General features: G+C 44.4%; 1 protein-coding gene across 10 annotated transcripts in view; it reads left to right on the forward strand.

Annotated features, from left to right (window-relative positions):
* The window catches only part of CALD1 (caldesmon 1), a 669,061-nt gene that overhangs the window by 360,318 nt on the left and 285,781 nt on the right, over nt 1-22,962 (forward strand). For 2 of the 10 annotated variants that reach the window (XM_069628361.1, XM_069628353.1), the window contains exon 1: nt 9,737-9,873. The exons of the other annotated variants lie outside the window; for them this stretch is intronic. The gene's annotated coding sequence lies outside the window, so the exon portion shown is untranslated. Of the gene's footprint in view, nt 1-9,736; nt 9,874-22,962 lie in introns of those variants that run through there. 10 annotated transcript variants of the gene reach the window in all.

The following is a 22,962-nucleotide window of genomic DNA, read 5'->3' on the forward strand; positions in this document are numbered from 1 at the left end:
TGCTTCGGTTGCGGCACAGGCTGCACCTTAAATGCTAAAAGATGTGTTGTAGCAGAAGGGGACTTCGGGGAGCAATGATTAAATAATATCGGTGGGCAGTTTGGATGCTGGAGAGACTGTCCCGTGCACTGCTACATTCTTTGCCGAGGCCTGATCCACACGTCGCACAGGAAGTGCCTTACCTGTTGCTGTTCTGAACACAGCTGCCCCTTCTTTGGGGTGCTAGAGAGCTGGGCTTCTGAATGAGCAGTGGAGGTGAATGTCTCAAAGAACGCAGCAGGTGAGCTCCAACATATTCCTGCTCAGCCCGTGTTCTCTTGCCTTGCGCTTCTTCTCCCTTATACACCGCTTATCTGAACGCTTGTCTAATTTCCTGAAACTCTAACGAGTACGCTTCCACTAACAGAAATGTTCCCACCAGGAAATCTTTTAAACAATATCAACTTGCTGAGATCGAAACTTGCCAACAATAACTACACAACAACCATCCTCACAACCAGACCACTCAACCGCATACAATGCCCAAACGTCATCCACAAACTGAAACCCTGGATAAAGAAACCACAACATAAATGCCCACAATAATTAGAGACCAACCAAAACCCACTAACCATTCCATTTACTCTTCCACAACCTCACACCCCACACTTCCCAAGTACGCCCAGATCGGCTAGCGAATGACACTGCTAAAACCCACAAATCGCACAGCACTCTCTAGCCAAGTTACACACCTGATAACATCAGACACCAAACAACACAAACACGGGACACTGAGAAACCAGAAACAAGTCCCAGTCCTCAAAATCAAAGACCATCCAGAAAGCTCACGTGCACAGACGCCAGTTACTCCTGGTCCTACACACATCAACAGATGAGCATAACACCTATCCTATCCCTCTCCCTTTATCATTCATTAAACAACCGACCCCACTTTACCTTACAGAGCCACGAGAGCGCCCAGAGACCATCCCAATGGCATCAGTGTGTGGTATAGATCAAATTTAACATAATATATCCTTACAGTTTTCTTCATGTAAATATCACAATGTCTTCAATGCTCATAGCCTCTGCTATGCTGCACTCCCGCCAGACTCTGGATCATGTCCCACGATGAAATACCATGTTATTCATGGAAATGTCTTTCTCTTTTATTTTTTTTGTACTTCACTATCAGGAGAACTTGAAAAGTGGAACATATTCCAACAGTGATCAGATGAAAGGCAGCCTAGAATTCTGGATAAGGTTGCAGGGTCTCGCTCTGCTTTCTCAGAGCTAATCGGGCATCAGCATCTCCCACTGCTTCTTGGCTTTTGAGAGGCTGAGTCATCCTAAAAAAGAAGGAAGTCCAGGAATAGCTTACATGAAAGCCTAAACACACCTTCTCTTCACAGAAACATAAATCAATTCCTCACTAATCTTCTTCTGAGAACTACCACACTGCCGCTCTGACTCGCGAGACCTGACATGCCCCTGCTTTGCAGTCTCTTTTAGGAGACACACAGTGACGCCATCCAGCCTCTGAATCTAGAAGCATGGAGTGCGGTCACAGCCCAATAGTTTTAGGCGCCCAACAGCTTCTTGTGCTTTAAAACACTCCCAGTCGAAAAGCCAAAGAAGATCGCCACGGCCACTAACAAGACAAACTGTTAGTAACAATCCACCCTCCGCATACACCTCTCACATATGCACTAAAACAACCCGAACTCCTCAGCACAGCAAACCGCACACACTTGGCAACACCGCAACAAGACATAGCACACACTAGCTTGCACAACACCACATGACGTCCGCCTCCCGAATCTCGCACCCAAGGTCAATGAATGGTACATCCGAACTGAAGCTGCCAGAAGCACATCACAGCTCCCTTGCTCTTTCTCCAGCTCCTCCCACTAACCTCCCCCCTTTCTTTTTTTTTCACAGAACCGCCAGAGCGCAGTGTGACCAGGCAAGTGGCACATGTGCACGGTATAAAAAACGTTTAACATTAAGATTAACATTTCTTCACCCCCTGCATAACCCGGAGCTGCTGAACCTCTGCATCATCATCGAGTTTGTTGACCGGTTGTTCTGGTCCCTGTTTTTTCTCCTGCTAGATCAAGTTATCAAGTGATTTACCCTGCATTACCGCCTCCACAATATTTTCTGATACAAGGTCCAGCACTTGTAGGAGCAGTTTAGATAGCACTAAAAAGAATACTGCTAATTATTCTCCTGGATATAGTTTTGCTGTTGGCAGAGTACAAAGAGTAAGAAAAAAGGGTGCCCGTTGAATGATTTTGGGTGAGGATAGTAGGGATCCTGTTTTAATTAATGGAGGTTATCATGGAGATATATGAGGGTTTTTAAGGGACGGAGGTTATCAGGGAGATATATGAGGATTTTTAAGGGACGGAGGTTATCAGGGAGATATATGAGGGTTTTTAAGGGACAGAGGTTATCAGGGAGACATATGAGGGTTTGTAAGGGATGGATTTTATCAGCGAGATATATGAGGGTTTTTAAGGGACGGAGGTTATCATGGAGTTATATGAGGTTTTTTAAGGGACGGAGGTTATCAGGGAGATATGAGGGTTTTTAAGGGACGGAGGTCACCAGGGAAATATATGAGGGTTTTTAAGGGACGGAGCTTATCAGGGAGATATATGAGGGTTTTTAAGGGACGGAGGTTATCAGGGAGATATATGAGGGTTTTTAAGGGATGGATTGTATCAGGGAGATATATGAGGGTTTGCTAGGAGGGCGTTTTCACTGAAAGCCATGGGGCTGGCTGAGAGGGTGAAAGTGAGACCAAAGCAGGAGGCGCCATTGAAAAAAAGAGTGACTTACAAAGTATGGTACTAAGGTGGATACGTGAATACACAATAATTAATTAGGTTCATAAAAATCTAAATACACATTTTCCAATCACTCTGTTCCCCGGGTAAAGAACATAAACATACATGAATACATTACTGAATCGCTATTTTGATCCCAAAATGTCCCTGCTGCGCAGCTGATGAAGCCATGGGACATGTTATCTATTGTTTCGCAACTAGGTGTCTCCTTGTCATTCAATAAGGAGCACATGCAGGCCCATGCCACATTGTGCACAGGCGGCCTGCATGAAAGTAGGTTTCTGTGCACTCCCGCACACGCCATTACCAGAGTGGTGTTGGGCCATAGGTTGAAGCACTTGTCTGGGAAGCGACAGAAAAAGAGTGGGGTGTACATTCTAAGTGTTTGTCTAACATGCTGCCAGATAATCTAAAGAAAATAATGAAAGGGGTGGCGAGTTAACATAGAGCTCCAACCTACGTCTCACTAGGTGGGCTCTTCTGCAGCCTGAACCCCAAACAGCAGAAAATCATAGGCAGTGAAGAAGGACTGATGAACTAGTTGCCAATGCATTCATAAGGCATAAAGTGGTCCTGGACTCCAGGAGGAGTGCAAAAATCATGCCAAATTATAAAAGAGGGGGCTGTGGCTTACCCGAGAAGTATTGCCCAATTTCTTTATCAGATTCTACTAGCAAGGTTTGTGATAAAGTTCTTCTTGGGCACATAAAGGAATGGGCCAATTCCCCATGTTTAATTAGCCACTTATAGTCTGGCTTCCAGGCTGGGAAGAGTACAGTCGACAAGGCACTCCGGCTCATTACGATTCTGCGGAAACCTGTCTCCTTGAAGAAAGTTAAAATCTACAATGTCTTTGTATGATATGATAGGTTATTTATAACACACTTAATACCCAGAGGTTTCTAAGCGCAGACCCGGGGATCAAACCTGTGTTGCTCCGTGTTGTCTTGCTTCCAAAGCGAGCATGTTGCCCCTGAGCTATCCTCCCGAGACCTGAAGACTGCGCTTGATGAGGTTTTGCATGCATGGTTGTGGCATGTGGTTAGAGACAGGCAAATCGCGGGTCATCTGCTTACCCTGATCCAGCTTTTATATACTAACAACCAGGCAGCTGTGCGCTGGGGACTGGGGGGCACCCTAACTGACTCCATTGCGGTTGAGAGAGGGGTCAGGCAGGGCTACGTCTAGGCCCCTTTTCTATTCTGCGACCTCATATCAATGAGGTCATAAGGGACCTCCTGGAACATTCTATGGACCAGTCTAGGTGTGGATTGGATACCCACACTTTCTTTTTGCAGATGACGCAGTGTTATTGTCTACCTCACCAATGGCGATTAGGAAGACCTTGGGTAGCTTCTATTCTAAATGCAAAGCCTTGGGCTTAGAGATAAATGTCAGTAAAACAAAAGCAATGATCTGTAGACCAAAGCGTAGCATCGCCCGTTCATTGGATGTGATGGTGGACAGCAGCAGACTGGAGTTAGTTCCATCATGCCATTACCTGGGTTTGGGATATACCGAGGATTGTTGCTGGAACTCCCATTTAACAAAAGCTAGCACTATCGTCACCAAGAATAGTGGGGCCATTAGAAGATTTGCACAGAGGCAAAGTGGCCCTCCAGTGCTACCGGCATTGCATGTTTATAAAGCCCAAGCCCTGCCTGCTGCAACTTATTGGGCAGAACTATGGAGGTACTCTAATGTCTAGACCCTTGTTGAGGCTCAGAACACCCTTATAAAGAAGCTCTTAAGGCTCCATTTATATTTTAATCGGAAGCGGGGCGGGGCAGGCCGGGCTTTACCTTTGTTCTGCAATGTTCAAAGGATCTTTTTGTTTGGTGGCCAGATTATAAATTGGATTGAATAATGAACAGGACCTCAGTGCAAGGAACATATATAAATGAAGTAGTTGAAGGAACACTTGTTTGAGATGTTTATACTTAACGTGTAGCACTTTTACAGCTGCAATTAAGCCATTAACTCTTAATTCTCAGCAGACTGCTTAGAAATAACACTGACAGGGCAAAGTTTGATGTTACTGCATGATAGAGCTAGCTCAAAAACATCACAGGAGGATGTGTTTTGGGTGGGAGGTACGAGCTGGTAGTGGGTGGGAATGGTCATGTGGACCAAAATGGCAATAGGCAGACAATGGGTTGGTAAATAACTAAGCCACACATGCAAAGTGTGTCCCTCCTGACAGGTCCTCTCCTTCCTACTTTTACTCGAGTGCAATACTTTTGGCCTATAAGCACCACCTAATAGCCAAAACTAAAAATGGACTGAAGTAAAACTACTGTACATGCAAAGCTCTGTGTAAGGTGTCCCTCTGGTATTTGCCCCTCTGTTCCTTGACTGTTCTGGTGAGTCACTCTCCTCTGGTTATTGGCTCCCTTTGGGGCTGCTCCTCTGGTCCACCCCTTGACTGGTCCATGACTCTCTGGTGAATAGCTGTCAATAACAAACCGAGCCAAAAGGTTTCCATTTTGTGTGTGCTGTTTCTGTTTAATGCGCACTTTGAAAGCCCCAAATTCCCGCTCTTGCATAGTGTGTCAATGCAATCAGGTTTGCCATTGATTTGAGAAGGATATCGTAAAACAGCTGCTTTAAAATCACTCTACCTCCCAGAAAACACATCACCGCACACAACCTGTGCACCGACAAAACAGGGTTACAAAATGAAATGTACATCATCTGGGTGCACGTATATATGCACTAGATTTCCCTAAACACCAAACTCACACACCACAGATACACAACACAACTCTCCACACTCCTTAAGCATCACACTGCAGACCCACAGACAACCACACCAACAAGTATCTTAGTAACCCGAAGAGCACATAAACTATTGCACAAGACAGCTCACAAAAGAACTAAAATGTACACCACATAGAGCTGCATCTTTGGATCTGCACACATCAACATTGTAAGAACAATCTTGCCCCGGTCGCCCCCTACCGCATTAGTGTCCTGCCGTACTGCTTGCAGATCCTGAAGCTCCTAGACTGTGAGGAAATAGCAGCAGGTGTGCTGTAAAAGATGCAGTAAAATAGCATGACAGGGCATAGCAAAGAATTCCACTCATTCTCCTGTAGGGTAGTACTCTGCATGTCAAAGCAACGTCTGTGAGTGGCAGCAACAGGGGAGGGCATTAATGTTGTTTTCAGACACAGTTAGTTTAGCAAAGATTCTAGTGTAGCAGCCTGACTGGCTGCTGAGACTATATATTTGCCTGTCAAATCATGTGATATAGGACTAAGGGAGGGTCAGTGCACCAATAGTGAAATTCTAGGTGATGTTGTTAGGGTCCACTAACAGAGGAGAACCAGTGTACACTTTTTTCTTCCTATTCATTAAATGTGTCCCAATGCAAGGGTGTTGTTTATTCTAATAGTGTAATAAGGATCAGACTATTTGAAATAAGGACTCCAATGTTTTCAGTTAAGTCAGAGTGGGATTAAATAATTGACCAGGATCACATACTTTGGATTAATAGGGAAGCATGAATTGTAACCTACTCTACAAATTTGATGACCTACCTTCCAGGCTTTACTTGATACAAATATTTTAGTTTTGGATTTCAAGGCCTACAAGAATACTGTCTTATAGAGTTTACTTACAAAACACACAAATTGCATAGTAAAGCCACATGATAACATGCAGCTCCTTATAGCAACATGATAAGCCAATAACATATATTATTTTGGCTTTAATTTTCACATCCTGAATGGTAATCTATAAGTCCCAGAATGCATACCTGAAAAATATATTTAGCCCCACTGTACTTTCAGTGATTTAAGGCATGCAATGAAAGAAGTTGTGTAATGAACTCCGATATATATATATAAAGATATCCTTTGTTACAAACCTCAAGATCGTTGTTATTCATGATGTTCAGAACATTTGATTAGTGCCATGGTTTTTTTGGGGTTTTTTTTGCATGTCAAGCTAGTAAACATATTATAACCACAAAAGTGACGGGTGTAAGGTTTTGAATGAATCTGAACCAGAGGCATTGCTCTAGGCAACCTTCCTTACCACTGTTTTTTAGTCCATCTGCGCCATTGCAAAAGGGGTCCAGCCATATGCAAATCAGTCAGGTACTGCCACCAATGGTAGCAGCCCAGACCAAACTGCAAAGCCAAGTCATCTCCGCACGGAAACACAGGGAACCCCAGACATGTTTCAGCCTAGTTGGGCCTCCTCAGTGAGGTGCAGCTCGGTTCCCTATGGCTCAGCGAGCAAGGGACCCACGACTGAGCATACCCTCTCTCACATAGGGAGACAAACTATAACCACTAAACTGATGGGTGGAAGGTTATGAATTAATTTGAACCACTGGCATTGCTCTGAGCAACCTTCCACCAATCACTTTTTTAGTTGTAGGCTAGTAGACATCACAGATGTGAACAAATCTTTAAAAGGTTGCTTTGGATTGCTTGGTTTAACTATCATGGATTAGCAAGGTAAACAGTGTTTTGCAAGGTCTTTCAGTTGTAAATGTGCCATCATGCAAATGAAGGGCTCTGCCACTGATATAACAAATGTGTTTGCGAGGTCATTGTGTGTGTGTGCGTGTGTGGCCGTGACTTGGGAAATTGACAGTGCTTGAATGTCTGGTTGAGATGATTCTATATGTGGCACTCTCAGGATAAAGCCAAAGCGTCCAGGGTGCTTTTAGGTTTGCTTTGTAAAAAACAAATGAACTAGTGGTGCCGGTTACCAATGATTTATATTACACATCCATCTCTGGAGGGAAGTATCTTCCATGGTTTGCATATATATGAGTGTGTTTCATTACGCCTTTTCTGGGACAACCCTCACAGTATTTAAGCTGGAGCCAAATCCATTGTAAAAGAAGCAGCCATTGTCTTAGCACGTACTAGGATGAGTGAAGCATGTTTTCGCGTAACGACAGGGCTGCAATACCTTGAATCCAAGTTAGATCTTGGCTTTGAACTATTCTTGAACATAGTCAACCCCGCTTTTGCATGCACACTCTATCTAAAGCTCAGAATGGGCACCGTGGCGGTGGCTAAATTTACACCTAGTTGGATAACGAATGGACCTAGTCTCTGCCAAATCTGTGTGCTAGGGGAGGAGACGATTACCCATTTTATGTTTTTATGTGTTGGTCTGTAAGACCGGAGAGTTAGATATGTGAGCCCTCTGTATAATGTCCGAAGTCTTGCACAAGCAAAGAGTCTTTGCAAATCAGCAGATGATTTAAATGTTGTTCATTTTGTCATCAAATATATGTATCGTTCATGGCTCCGACGGACTCGACTGTTGAAAGTGCATTTTAGTCATGGAGTTTTAGCCTAGAATGTAGTGATGTGCGATCTTCGCAATTGATTGGGTATGATAAAGACTGATGAAAGCTTGCAACGTTGGCTCCTGGCAGGCTCGGACTGGCCTATGGGACAATAGGCCCATGGCCGAACCAAAAACGCAAAATGCTGGTGCGTGCCACTTTTTTTGGCCAATGTTACTGAATAAATATTCTTTAAAATGCAAAATGTGCATCACACTTTATCAAAGAAATCCCCCTTGTGTACTATTCAAACAGTGTCACAAAAGGAATGAATAGCCATTTGCAACTGGGGCCACTTTTTCATTGGTGCCTGAAACAATTTTATGGCCCAGCCCGACCCCTGCTCCTAGACAATGTGAAGGTTGTGGCTATTTTATGAATGTGTGACTGTGGATTTTATATGTATGTCAATTTTGTAGATTCAGTGCTTGTTCTGTTTTTTTGGCATGGCTTATTTTGGATTTGTGTTCAAATGCTTTGCCTAATGACTTATGTCGAATAAAGGCTTGTTGAACAGAACTGATATTCTCACTAGCATGGCTGTCTTGGTAATGTAAAAATTGACAGAATAAACAGACTACCAATCCTTGAACCTTTGTTGTCTCAGCAGTCTGTTTAATAATATGCACGAAAGCACAGACAAAATTACTGTCCACCTCATCTTTGTCTTAAAAACTAAAGGAACAATCCTTTGGCATTGAATTACACGTGCTTGTCAAAAGTGTCAGCTCTTCGAGCAAAGTAAGCACTTAACAGTAAGTGCTGATTTTCTTTCTCCAAAGAAATGCGATTGTGACTTCACTTTCCATTGCAACCTGTCCTGGGTGTATGTTATTGCGGCCAAGGTGGCACCCCCTGGGGGTTGCTTTGCTTGTGGCATCCTAGGCAGCATTGCCAGCCTTGCTCCATGTCTCCTAAGCAACAGCCAATGGCATATAATATTTCGCCAAAGGCACGCCGCGTCCGGGCTCACCTAAACTGCCAGCATCATGTCTAGCTACTTCTAGGGCACTGCCAGTCAATGGTTTCTGAGCTGCTATGGACTGAAGGCTAGAACTTTCCAGAGCAACTTCATATGCAACGGCTGCTGTGGCAACAAACCATCAACGCGTTTGTGGCTTCCTTGCTTTCGACCTGTAGGATGTTTCAGTCGAGAGCAATTCCATTCGATGCAGCAAACGCACATTCCAATCCGATTGGGTTTAACCTCGGCTCTTCCTATTATGGTTGTATCAGAGAACAAGTTGCACATCAATCGATAGAAACACACCTGGTTAAACCTAAATGCATTTCTTTCATGATCGCCTTGAAATTGCCTAAGACTAAGATTATCGATGTGGTGTTGCCAGGGCTGCTTGCTGTTGCTGTCGTGCCAGCATCGCGGGTAGCCTGGGAAATGTTTCCTATGCCGCTCGGCGTGGCATCCAGGGAGAGGAAGTGGAGGCCTCCTGCCCCACACAGGAAGTACTCTGCGCGCGGGCCTGAAAGGCTGACTCCAGGCAGCCAGCGTTTAACTAACCACTGACAGCTCTGTAAACACAGCCGGGGCGGAACGAGAGCAGCCTTCCCTTTTCTGGTAGTCGCTGCCTTTGGTCTGGGGGCTGCGGGAGGATTCCTGTGCAATGCTCCGAAGGAGAGCTATAAACTGAGGGGGGGAAAGGCTTGGCGCACCAGCGACTACACAAAGGGAACGGTTTCATGGATTAAGACATCAAGAGCTTGGTGAGGGACAGCTAAACTCTGTGGATTACATTCTGAAATACTTTAAAATGTGTGTTGTGCATGCTACTTTTTTAACTTCGAATTGCTTCTGGGTGGTCTTGAAATCAAGTCGAACTTTCTTTCTTTTTGCTATCTTTCTTTCTTTCTTTCTTTCTTTCTTTCTTTCTTTCTTTCATTATTTCTTTCTCTTTCTCCTCTCTTGATGTGTTTCTGAATTTGTCTCTAATCTTTTGCGCTCTCCCTTTTCCTACTCCTCCTTTCAATTTCCATAATCCTACATTTTGATTTTGTATGCAGTTATCACTTTGCCTTCTTTGTATTACTTCTCTTGGCCCATTCCCCCCTCATTTCTATCACATGCTTGTACATTCCTTTTCGTTTATTGCACTAGTTTTCTCTCTCCTTCACCCACTTTCGCTTGCATCCCTTTCTTCTGTTCCCATCACCGTTCAACTGCCCATTTTCTCTCTTCTCTTGTTTTATTTTTAAAGGCCCCTTCGTTTCTCTGTATTTTCCCAACGTGTTTTCTTCCTCATCAGACAAGTTGTGAGAGCAGTGAAAGGTAGCAGGACATTTGATAACGTCAAAACAAACATGTTCATTCTCTAATGCTTTTGAACTCTGCACGAATGGACCTTGTTAAGAATGCCATCTCCCTGACATGTAAACATGATTTGCATACAATCAATTTAATGCATGTGGGCTTCCTTTCGGTGGAAACGTGCATGCCTATAGGAAACTGGTTGTTTAGCTTTAAAGTATCGCTCTCATCCTGGGTTTGCTGATTTTTCTGTGAAAGGCAGTTTCCTCTGAGTGCACTTTCCCCAGTTCTAAACTGGTTTAACAGAAATGCATCAGGGCTATCTCATAGTTGAGGAAGTAAAACGTATTTTGTACAGGGGTTACAGTATCCCATCGGAGGCACTTGCACTCAACTTATACCGTGCATTAGTAATACATGACGTTGTTCGGCCCGCGCTACCAAATGCTCAATTACCAATATTTCAACATTTAAAATGTCAAAATGTCCAGTGTGGGTGGGGCGAGTGTGCTTATATCACTGCATGCTAATCGTATGAAGTAACCACACTACTTTTTCACTGTCTCGAGTTTTCAGTGTAATACCGTGAGTCGCATTGTGAATTCACATCACTAAGATCCATGACTTAAATATATTAATACAAATAATACATATCTTCCAACTTTGAATGAGGCATTATTTATGTTGGGTAGTATTAAATGAAAGCCTTTCGTTAAAACTGTACATGTTTTCATGTTGTCGGTTTTATGTATGTTTTCATATCCACTACAGCGTGACGTGCATTATTCGAGTGTGCAAACTGTTTTCTGTATTGATTATGGCTCCGTTTGGATTTTAAGAAAAGTTGGTTTTGTAGTTTGTACTGGGGGGTACCACTGTACGATGGGCTAGTTAGGGGTGTGAACATTTTTTGTGATCAGAGGGAGGCATCCTGTTTGCACTGAAAATTAGTAAATTAAATATTGTCACTTAAATGCAATGGGAAGTAATACTGTGAACAGCTTGGGGATGTTTTTTTTTTCATTTGATTCAATATAAAAGAAACATTAGTACGAATTTTTGAGTTGTGAAAGCAGAATAGAGCACTTAATGAGAGGTACTCGAGGAGGTAACATTGATCCAATTGTGTTATTTCAGTGGTCTTCAAACTGTGCAGCATCCCTGTAGGAGCAGGGGTGTACTGGGAACCAAAGGAGGCACTGGAAGTACAGAAAGGGGCCCCATGTTACACATTTGCAGCAGGTCCAAGCCTTTTCCTATGAGGAAACCTGGAAAGAAAACACAAAAGAGGCCCAGTTTGCAGAGGCCTAGCAGGAAATCTCCAGAGTTGCTTATAGGCCAGTAGACCCCTGCATAGGAGGTCCGGGGGGGGGGGGGGAGGTCACGAGGTTCTACGTAAAGGGAGTACGGCGACTGCTTTTAACAGGAAACCTAATCAGTAATGGCATTTGGAGAGGCCTGGCAACAAAAATTGTACTCGCGGGGGGAGAAGGGCTCAGCATAAAAAAGTTTGGAGAGCACTGAGCTATATGAACTATGATTGCAGATTGAGTGGGAAGTTCATGCCGCAGTTATGCAGGATCAACCCACAAGGGGGCGGCAGGCATGCCTAATCTCCACAAGTATCATCATGAGCTTCGAGAATGAGCAACATCAGCCATTTACGGTAGCCTCAGAACTCGATGCAGCAGACTATGTCGTCAGCAAAAGCCCACCCCTGCTTCAGTCGAAGACAACCGCCACAAATAAGGGAAAGGACTATTAATGCCGCTATATTATAACGAAGGCTTCCAGTGTTCAGTTTTTACTGATTTTTGCACAATAATACAGACAGAAATCAATCTTCTTTCTGTCTGTATTTATTTATAAAAATGGAAAAAAATAGACAAACAGGTCTTTCTGTCTGTTCTCTATGTCAGTCATACATTGCAGGCCAATCGCATTTCAGATTGGCAGCATGGAGAGTGTAAAGGTTGTATTAAAATAGCATTATATTTTTTCTAATTGCTGACAGCATATATCTTAATGCAGCAGCAGTCACAGGAGCAACCGTTTGTTGTTATGGAAACAGCATTTCTTAGCATTTCTTTCCTATAGACTGCACGTGTGCGTTAATAAATGCAATTTTTATTAGAATAAATGCCGAAAAATACTAGCTGCAAGTTATCTTTTTATATGACAAAAAATAAACGTGGATAAATACAGAAAAAAGGACCAAAAATAAATATGGATAAATACAGATGGAAATGGCAGAAAAATAAATATAAAACTGGAAGCCTTAATTATAACGCACTGTGTTAGACTATAAAGTGGTTCGAACCTTCTGCCAGTAATTGGCAGAAAAACCGTGTCAAACAGGCCCAGGACTCCTGGGCTTTGCACTGTCTCTAGTACCTACCTCTCCGCTTGCAACTGAATGATTGTTACATCGGGCCTCAGGTGTCAGCGCGTGCAGCCCTGCTGTAATTCTCTTTCAATTACAGCAGTGACTGCGCATAAAAAAAGAAGTAGAAAGGCAGGGGCCAGGGTCATGGCAAGAGATAGGAGGCTTCTCCTCCTTGAGCAAGTGGGTGCTTCTGCAATCATCTTTTACATCACAGCCAGGGATATTCTGGCAAAGGCGGGGCGTCACTAGGGTAGCCAGACCTCCTGGTTTTTTTGCCCCGGACGGTCCCGGCATTAGGGTGCCGTGTCCCCCTTTCTCCAGATCATTTGTCCATTGGGAAATGCAGTGATCTCGGTTTTTGGTAGTAGGTCTTCATAGCTGGCAGGCAGGAATGCACACTCTCGCACAGAAGTAATTTTACGAATTAAGATAGTGGTAGTTTGTGATAAATCAATTATAATATGTGTTTATTCCACCAATAACACGTATACCTCCTTCTCCTCCAACCGCTACTGAAGTACTTGACAGCCACTTTCAAGGGTTAGTGCTACTTTTATAATAGCTGCCCTGTTGCGTTTTTTTTTTTTCTTTTGAAATCTGGTCACCCTAGGTGTCACCCCGCCTTCCCCTGTAGCTCTTATGGTACCTCTTGAACAGTCACAGCAGGAACTGCAGATGGCAGGAGATTGCCATGAGTTTAGCCCACGGCCCCACCGTCTTTCACACTCCTGTCTGGAATACTTAACCCCTGCTTCTCCGTATTCCTGTGGAGAAGTGCTGCAAGAGATTTGACAGTGAAGAAGAACAGACAGGGGCAGACGGTGTGGACCGTTTAAACACTGCCATGTTCGGTAGCGTTGCCTCTCCATTGTTTCCAATGGAGAGCTCAGCGTTCCCATGTGGTTATTACGCGTTAGCGCACATGGGAGGCTCGTTCACAATCAAAGTTAATATCCACTCAACATCAAAACCATCGCGTCCTTTCAGCCTTTTAGGAAACAGGTTATTAGTTGGTTACTGGAAAAAAACTAGCTCTTTCCATCTGTTCTCTCCTATGTCTGACAATACTCCCCACATTCAATTGTGTTTTTACCTGTAAATTGTATCATTGTATAAATGTATAAATGTAAACTGTGTATCTTGCACCTTGTAACCATTTCCCTAAGCGCTCATTTACCTCCAGGTCTGGAGCGCTATACAAATAAAACAAACAAACACACAAACAGTCAATTAGCGGCTATTATAACAGATTAGCGGGCCCAAGGATGACCGCTGGAATGCTGAACTAGTAGGAGACCACTATGGTGGTAACCAGGACTATAAAGAAAATACCATTTATGTTTATTTATTTATTTATTTAAAATGTGAGTATACCGTGCCACATGCCTGTGGGCTTCAGGGCACGCACACACAACAAAACAACCAAAAAGAGCATTACAAAAAAGCGGGGATTCAGAGAGCCAGAAAACAGCAGTGAGGAGCTAGGGTGATTAATCAGGCGCTAGGTTTACTAATGGGAAAAAAGTCGCAGGTGCAGCTGTTTTGATTGGACACTGAATTTTCTGTTTGAAAGACAAACTCTAAGCGGTCCAGGCCACCACGCAAAACATTCGAAAATGGCTGCCATTAAATTCATGGGTGGTAGAAAAGGTCAAAGTGAAGTCCTACTTCTCTTTCTAGAAATCAGAGGAGGAAGGAGAGACACATTTGCTTCAGCAGAATCTGCAGAAGACGTGGCCAAGTATTCATCGACAATTAGAAAGTCCAGCAAACACGAGCAAGGCAGGGGGTGGTGCATTTGGGCACTGGTGCTGGCATGGAGGCAGGGAATCCTGGTATGTTTAAGTGCATAGCTCCAATAATTGCCCGCATTTCAAGGACCCTAGACGGCTAGCAATGGCAAATGAAGCCTCATCATTGCCAGCATCTGTCATCTATACCAGCAGTTCAAGACCTGCATCTGGACTGAACAGCTCCCAGTAAAACGTGGCTTGTTAATGAGTGCTAAGAGTGAAGAACAGTTTAGGGTAAACTGGAGGCCAGGATATTTGCGGACGAAGCACTGCAGTGGTAGAGCAGCCTCAGGAAAGAGACTGGGTCCTTGGCCGCACAATGACAACTCACTCCACTACTCCAGCCTCTATAAACAAGGGTGGCGCAAAGCTGTCACCTTACTGGAACAATGTGGTCACAGGCTCAGACTGACCTATAGGGCAATAGTAGGGCCATGGACGAAACAAATATGCAAAATGCTGGTGTGGGCCAGTTTTGTTTGGTCAAAGTGGGCCACTTTTTTGGCCAATGTGGGCCAGTTTGATGAGTTACTTCACTAGGTGGCTAATAGTTTTGACCAGTGTTGAAGAAAAAATATTCTTTAAAATGCACAATTTGCATCACATTTTATCAAACAACTTCCACTTGACAAATATTCAAACAGTGTCACAAAAGGAATGAATTGTCATTGACAAATGTGGGCCACTTTTTCATTGGTGCCCGAGACAATTTTATGGCCCACTCCAACCCTATGTGGTCATAATCATATTAAAGTGGTGCGAGCCTGTTTTCCAAAGAACCTGATTGGCTAAGGTTCACCGACGATTCTAAGCGGATGTTGACGGTCAATGTTCAGGAGGTCCTTCTGAGCAAACATATGTGTATGGCTATGCATGCCACCAGAGCAGCAGACAAGCACTTTAATCGAGACAGTCGAATGAGTCAAGCAGAGTTTACACAGGTTTAAATCAGACCCTGAGAGTCTTGGGAGACAGTTCTAGCTTTGAGCCAGGGGAGCCACTAGGAGTAATTGGCCGGACTATAGCCCTGGATAGAAGCTCGGGGGTACAACCAAAAGGCTAGCTAGCCCCGACAGTCCCGACATTAGCGTAGCCCCGGATATTTTCCAAACCTAGCAACACCCCTGCCTGGAGCACTTGGAAACTGGATGTAGGAGTGGCCCGAGGGAGAAAGAGGCAGCCTAAGGAAAGCGCTTCCATACAAGGCTGTGACTTGAGTTCCACTCTCTCTGACTGCCAGGATGCTAAGAGGTCCCTTCATGCCAGATTGCGCTGGAAACGCCCATCAAGCGCCATTTTATTTAGTGGCCTCCCTTACAACTAGGGTAAATCATATGGAAAAGTAGTCACGAAGAAGAGTCACACAAGGCAAAGAAGAACCCAAGCCCACTGCGGCATGCATCTGCCCCCCAATGTGGGAGAACAAAGTGCAACATAATCCTGGATTCCAAGGGCCGACTTGGTCATTTTCCCAGGAAGGGAAGCACCAGCACTTTGCCAGGCTGTTGCTTGGCAGAACGTGGAGGGCTGTTGATGGCAATCACTCCTTTGGAAGACATGGGCATCAGTTTGGTCAGTAGAAGAAGTTGGGGGCACCTAGGTCTCCGCGTAACATTTTAAAGTGGGGGTATTTTACTTGCCATTTTCGGAAGTTGGAAGTATGACATTTTTTAGGGGATGAAAAAGAAATTAACATTCCCAATGAGATATATTTTTAGGCAAGTTAAAAGATTTTTTCTTTTACTCTAAAGCTGCTATAATTTTGTAATTCACAGGTCTTTTCACCTATTAATTCACGCAAACCAAAAGCTCCTTTTTGACTTTAAAGTTCCTAATCAGATTCACCAGCACTAATAGTAGAGCTTTTTCCTGGCACGGGCCTGCTGGTACCACTGATCAGAGCGTATCTGTGGAGTTGTGTGGGCGGAAGCTGGGGGCATTTTGTTTATGGGGGATCGTTTTATTTTACAGGGCCGGTAGGATAGCTCAGGGGCAACGCGCTCGCCTTGGAAGCAAGACGACACAGAGCAACACAGGGTTCATCCCCGGCTCCACGCTTAGAAACCTCTGGGTATTAAGCGCGTTATGAATAACCTATTACAATCACATTTTCCTTTCTTTGGGAACATTTGATTGTTTAAGGGGCTAAAGTGGTCTGGTGTTCCCCTTCGCTTTGGGGCTTGCACCATTGTTCCTATCCGTGCTTTAAAGGAGAAATGGACTGAAAGGGGAGAGGGTTACAAAGTTTCTGTCAGTTGCGAAGTGACGTGAACGGTTTAACCATTGGGGGCACTTCCAGTGATGTGTCCAGACTGTTTTGACTGGGGTGGCCAAAGTGGGGCACTGACTTATGCAGAGGTGGCATGAAGTACGAGAGCGCACACACATAATGATCATAGTTTAGGGTAATGGGGTGGCACCTGGGGTGACCAATCAGATTCCAGGGCTAGCACGTCCCTGGACATGCAATCTGGACACTGCTTCTCCTTTTGGGTTGGTTTCTCCATCTGGAGGGCAAACAGAAAGAAGTTTGATGATCACGCTTACATACGGACATATGATCAAACAATGTTTCTTAAAACCAATATGTTATTCATTCTTACATGGCAGAACACAGGAAAATGCTGAGAAACCACATGTACTTGCACATTTCACTGGCAACACATGAAATAAGTCAACATTCCGCTACTGTAGATATTTTCCTCTGCCTAGCACTGATGCATGCTCAGCAAATGACGCATGCAAGGGCGCTGCACTGTATCACGCAGCATGTACTACTTGGTTACATGTCATCAAACATGCAGACTAACATCAAGTTGAACGACGATGAGTGCATAGGTGAAGCGTACAATGGTTGTTTCTGTGGTTATCGTCACAAACCGACCCTTTTTGGGAATCCTCAAATCTGCTGATATCGTGCCGCAAATGTGTATCGAAACATATATGTGATGCACAACTGCACCTTCTCTGCAGGATCGAAAAGGTCTACAGCGGACACAGAGAAGAAGGCTTCTTTAGTTGCACAAGTTGCTCTTGAAAACAAGAGTTTCTCTCCCTTTCACTGAGCAAGATATGCGTGCCGCAAAGTCTCGAAAGAATTTACGTCGATCACTGCGACCTGCCCTGCTCTCCTGCTTTCTTTTTAACGGTGGAATTTGGTGTAGTCCAAGCGTCAGGGGTGCTTACGCTTGTCAACCCAGAAAAACTATTCAGAAGTAGGGACTACTGATGCTTTTGGAAAAAACAGGAACCCGTACTCACTGAGAACTGGTTAGCTGTGAAAATGCCGGCGGTTACTCTCCAGGGTTCGAGCATTATTGAGTGTGTACTGGAGCAGGTTGATTGGCTGTTTGAGGAAAGGAGAGACAGTGTAACGGGTTGACCCAATACTGCCCTTGAAACATCCCCAAATCCTTTGGTTGTGTGGTTAGTGATTGGCCGATGGGGCTTATCTGGCGCTATCATAGCTGGGTTTGGAGTCTCAGAATGTAAACTTTAGCTTGTGTACCACCTTATGGATTTTGTGCTTTGAAAGATACACAAGCTGATTTGTACAGTTATGAGCATAAAGGGGTGCGGAGGATGCGATTATATGTGTTGTGAATTCAGTGTGTTAAGCGGCCTTCACTTCATGGCAGGACTATTTACACATGGAACCGCGACCAGAAGTCCCACCTCCATTAACTGGTTTCGAGCACTAGAGCCTCCGGTTCACCAGACAAGAGAAAGAAGTGGCGGCATTAGGGAACTCGTGCTCTTCAGTGTGGCGTTCAAGGTCCTGGGTCTGCAACCTTCACTCTCCAGATGTTTCAGGGTAGACCTCCTACCAGTCCTAGCCAGCATAGTTAATGGTGAGGCATCATGGGAATCGTAGTCCAAAACTTCAGGCGAGCCAGAGGTTGCATCCCCCTGGTCTAGGTGATGGGCGTCTCATACCTGCTCAGTGGCTCTTTAGCTGCAGGGTGTGGTTGGAAGAACAAGCAGTATTCAGTGATCTCACGTCTATTTCCACTCAGAAGCAGGAGGCTTGCATGTCTCAATTTTCAGGCTAACAGTATGCTTCCTCACTGTCCTCTGTAATGACCAAGAAGTGGTGGCACTGTGGGACTTGTAGTCTTCCCTTTGGAGACAACCAGCTCCGTTTCGCCTTGCTGTCTCCAAGAATGTGTGAGGACTTTATAAAAAGGTCTAGCCTTTGCATACGCATTATTTTATCTTCAGCTCATTGGAGTCTAATATAACAATGAAAATGGTGAACTTGCAATATGACTTAATGCAACCAGCCGCAGAAAAGGTCAGAGTGGGGAGGAAACACGGGCATTCTTTCACAGTATTGAAAGCAAACAAGTCTAGGACAAAAAGTACCTGCATTAAACTAAGAATAGGCTACCCCTAGACACACGCCAATATGTTTCATAAACAATGTTAGTTCGACTCAAGGGTTCAGCTGCCCTGGTGACGGTTCTATGCTATTTCATCCCCAGTTATTTTTTCATTTAGTTTGTTACCACAAATGTTTTATCGAAAAAACTCATTTAAACATTTTTTTTTTTATATTTCAGGGGTGCCCCCCCATTTCTCCCTCTTGTAATATTTGCTCCCTATTTCCCACCTCCAACCCCTTCTATCCACTTGCAACCCCCTATATTTTTCAATGCGTTTTTTCGTAGAACATTTTTTCGGCAAAAAGTCATCGAAAAATATACTGGCGATGTAACAACATTGTACCCTTGGTGACTATGACAACCTGATGCTGTTACAATTATGGACGCAAATTGTCCGGCACTATACATTTTCTCCAGATAAAAATATTTTCGCTTCAACCGGACACATTAAAACTAGGACGGCATCTTCACATCAAAGAAGGACACTCGCCAAAAGAGAGATGAACCCATTAACATTACGGGGAGAAGCTGAGAGGTTTACATCATTGAACTAGTTGCAGCCCTTCAGATGTTTTCGGACTGCAACTCCCATGATCCTTCACCACTGACTTTGCCGACCAACGCTAATGGGAGATGTAATCCAAAACATCTGGCGGGCCATGCATTCAGGACCCAATGCACGAGCCAATTGCACATTTACTGCCTGTATTCACAAAACATTTCGAAATGGGCACTCGGCTTACCTGTGCCTAATTCCTACTGGAGGTTGCATAAACGATGCACACTAGAAAGTCATCGAAGAGCAAGATCAGCAAGAGGAAGGATGTGCTTGAAAGTGACTAGTTGATGCTCTCTATGGTTCATGACAGAATGCCAAGTCCATTCATCAACGTCATGAAATGTTAACTACGTTGCTGGCTTCATCATGATTGTATGGGTTAGGGGGGATTTGCTGCAGCAGAATTGGTCGCGAGAGAATTTGTCGAATATTTTTGGATGAATTTCAACACAAATGCATGAGCGACAGAGGTTGCAGGGGTGCCCCGTGTACATTTGCGTTGAAGTGTCCCAAGCAAGGACAAAAATTCGGCAAAATCTCCCTCAACCAATTGTTTTTGAGGAAATCACATAGAATCAATTTTATTTGCTTGTCACATCTACGAGCATGCACTGCATCAGATGCACTCGCTCGAACCGATGTCGTGTGCAGTGCCGGTGATGCACAACCCAATGCATCTCATAGTGCACTGTGTGTGTGTTTAACCTCCAGCCTTGCGGATGAGAGACCTACTGCAACTTGCCAGACCAGTCACCATATTGCCCGCCCACTTTCATGGAGTCTGATGCATTCGCCATGTGGTGGCCCAACATCGCATAGGCAACAACATAGCGTGCCATGCTAAAAATGTGTTAGCATGTATAGAACCTCAATCAGGGGCTAAACCTGAGGCAGCCAGACCCACCCACCATTGCAAAATACAGTTGTGTCAGGCATCCTCCCCCTAGTTCGTAAGATGAACTGAGCAAAAGCTACCACGAACATGAGGAACTATTTATGCAACATCTTTAAAAAATAGCACCCTGGGAATTAAAGTATATGATGGTAAAGCCTTGATGGTGAAGCCAGCCTTCATCCAGCCAACACCTCAGCTCATTCCCATCCTCTTCCAACCTCCCTTTTAGATAAAGCATTGAAGTGAGAGGGCCTGGGGGGGAATGCGATCCTTTGAAGAATCCACTGATCCCTTTTCTGGGAGTTGGGAGTGAGTGCCCTGATAGTCCTTGTGTACCTTCTTCATGACCTGTGTTGCTGATGCCTTTCCGGGGGATGATTTTGCTAGATTTTACTTATCCTCAGCCTCTCGCGGCAGATTTGCATTGGATCATGGGATCGAGATTAATTTCTGATGGGCCGCTAGTAAACGGGCCCACTCCATCCCTTCTCACCTCGCCCACTGGAAGGGTCATCCAGAGTCTGGTAGCATTGCATTCTAACCTCGGCATGCATTCCATCACCAGTATGGCTTTCTTTTGCTTTAAACCAACAGGGATGTAGGGTAGGGTCCCACCATTGAAGGGGTCATCTTGTTCATTTTTCATTAAAGGTTAGGTCCAAAATAACACCTAAAATGCATGTTTTTGAACAGCACCAAACAGAACTTCGAGTGCTGCACACAACTAACGGAACCGCCGTTGTCATGAGACCCCCTTGGCCTTCTGATGTGCAAATTTGATGGTGCAGGGCAAAGCATATATTTTTTTTGTTGCACCACTTTTAGAAACACTTTTGCGGGTGATGAGTACTGTTCACTAGCGCAAAAGTATCTTTAAAAAAAGAAGAATAACTGGAGTGCTAATGCTCCATGGAAATGTGGCCCCCAGAATGTATCACAAAGTGGGTGTCATTGATAATATCCTGTCTCTGTTGTGATCGCTGCCAACCAGAGGCCAGGCTATCAAAGCTTTGCCTTTGTGAACAAAATGGCTCAAGTGAATTTACACCAATTCTGCTTTTTGGATAATACAGAATGTAGCAAATAGGACAACATTGAAGAGTGAAAAGGCAAAAGAATCGAACTGCTGTATTTAGTATGTTTTCTGGTTAGCATGAAAGAAATGTAGTAAACACGTTTCTTTCCATATTATGGAGAAAGCATAGTACAGTAACAGTGCAAACGTGTTTAGATAATACAGTAGATTGGGGCAAAACCTGTTTGCTCCATTTCCTATTTTCTAAGCATTTTCCCAATTTTTAGCACATGTGCAAACGTTAGATACGCTGACCCCACAATCTGTTGTCCCATTACCGGAATTGTGTACCTTCGCGTGTCTCTGTTCGCTGCCACTCTTAGAGGTCATAAAAAGAGCAGACAAAAAAAAAAAGAGTCCCGCTGGCTCATTGCCAAAACTAAGTCTACCATTTCAAACAAAAATAAAATGGGCCTAGTGACGTCTTCAGGCAGAAATGGAGTGCTAGATTAATGTCAAAGTAAAAGTAGCTTACCGCTGTACTGTGCTGACTTTATCGAGACAACCTTTAAACAAAAAAGGCTCAAATGGTTTATCCGCAGAAAGTCTCATATGTGAATAATCTCACTGTAAATGGGCCTGCAACCTATTAGAAGAGAGTGGTTTGCGGTGTGAGGAACGGATGCTGTCCTCACTGTTATAACCGTGCTTCGTCTCCCCTTCACAGGCGCCATCTTGTGCATTTCATGGCCTATTAAACTATGCTATTGCTGGCCATGTTATAAAAGCTGTGCTCGGGGAAGACCGGTAGCATTTTCCCTTTTTTTGGGGGCTCTTGGAATGACACCATATTCACGAGGGAGCATTTCTCCTTTGCATGAAGGTGTTGCACACCCATAAGAGGAAAAACCTGCTGCCTCTGGACCATCGAACACTATAGAAAAAGAACAGGGACAGTGATGTTCCTTCAGGGAGTGCACATGTTAGACTACACCAAGGGTGATATGTACAGTTTGTACTTACGGAGTGGTGGATGTTTGGCAATAGCGACCGAAGGATCCGACAGATCCCTTGTTTTTCTGCCGAGGTGCTGGCGTCGGAGAATCTAATTTGTAGCAGGATACATAGTCCCCAAAAAGGGCAGGCCTGAAATAACCCAGTGTTAATAACCAATGGCTAACTGCTGGTGCCCCCTACTGTTAGCCTATTCTCCTAGGATTTCACAGACTGGTATCTGCCAAGTTTTCTAGTTGCATGCGTGACACCACAAACCAGTCCTGATTTCTACCATTGTACCACTGTAAAATATGACCCACAAGTGCATCCACCTCACCGCCCCGGTCTACCTCTCACAAAGAATCCATCCCGTCTCCTCCACAAGGCCAACCAGGTCACCATATATCAACATGCTCTGTGTACCAGTAGTAAAAAGAGCCAGAGCTGAAGGATCCAGCTTCCCTTATCTCGCACCATCACACTGGAATGCCCTACCTCCCACAATCCCAGGTGAGCCCT

Source organism: Ambystoma mexicanum, chromosome 12 (assembly GCF_040938575.1).
Source record: "Ambystoma mexicanum isolate Mex_15411 chromosome 12, UKY_AmexF1_1, whole genome shotgun sequence".
Classification (NCBI taxonomy): domain Eukaryota; kingdom Metazoa; phylum Chordata; class Amphibia; order Caudata; family Ambystomatidae; genus Ambystoma; species Ambystoma mexicanum.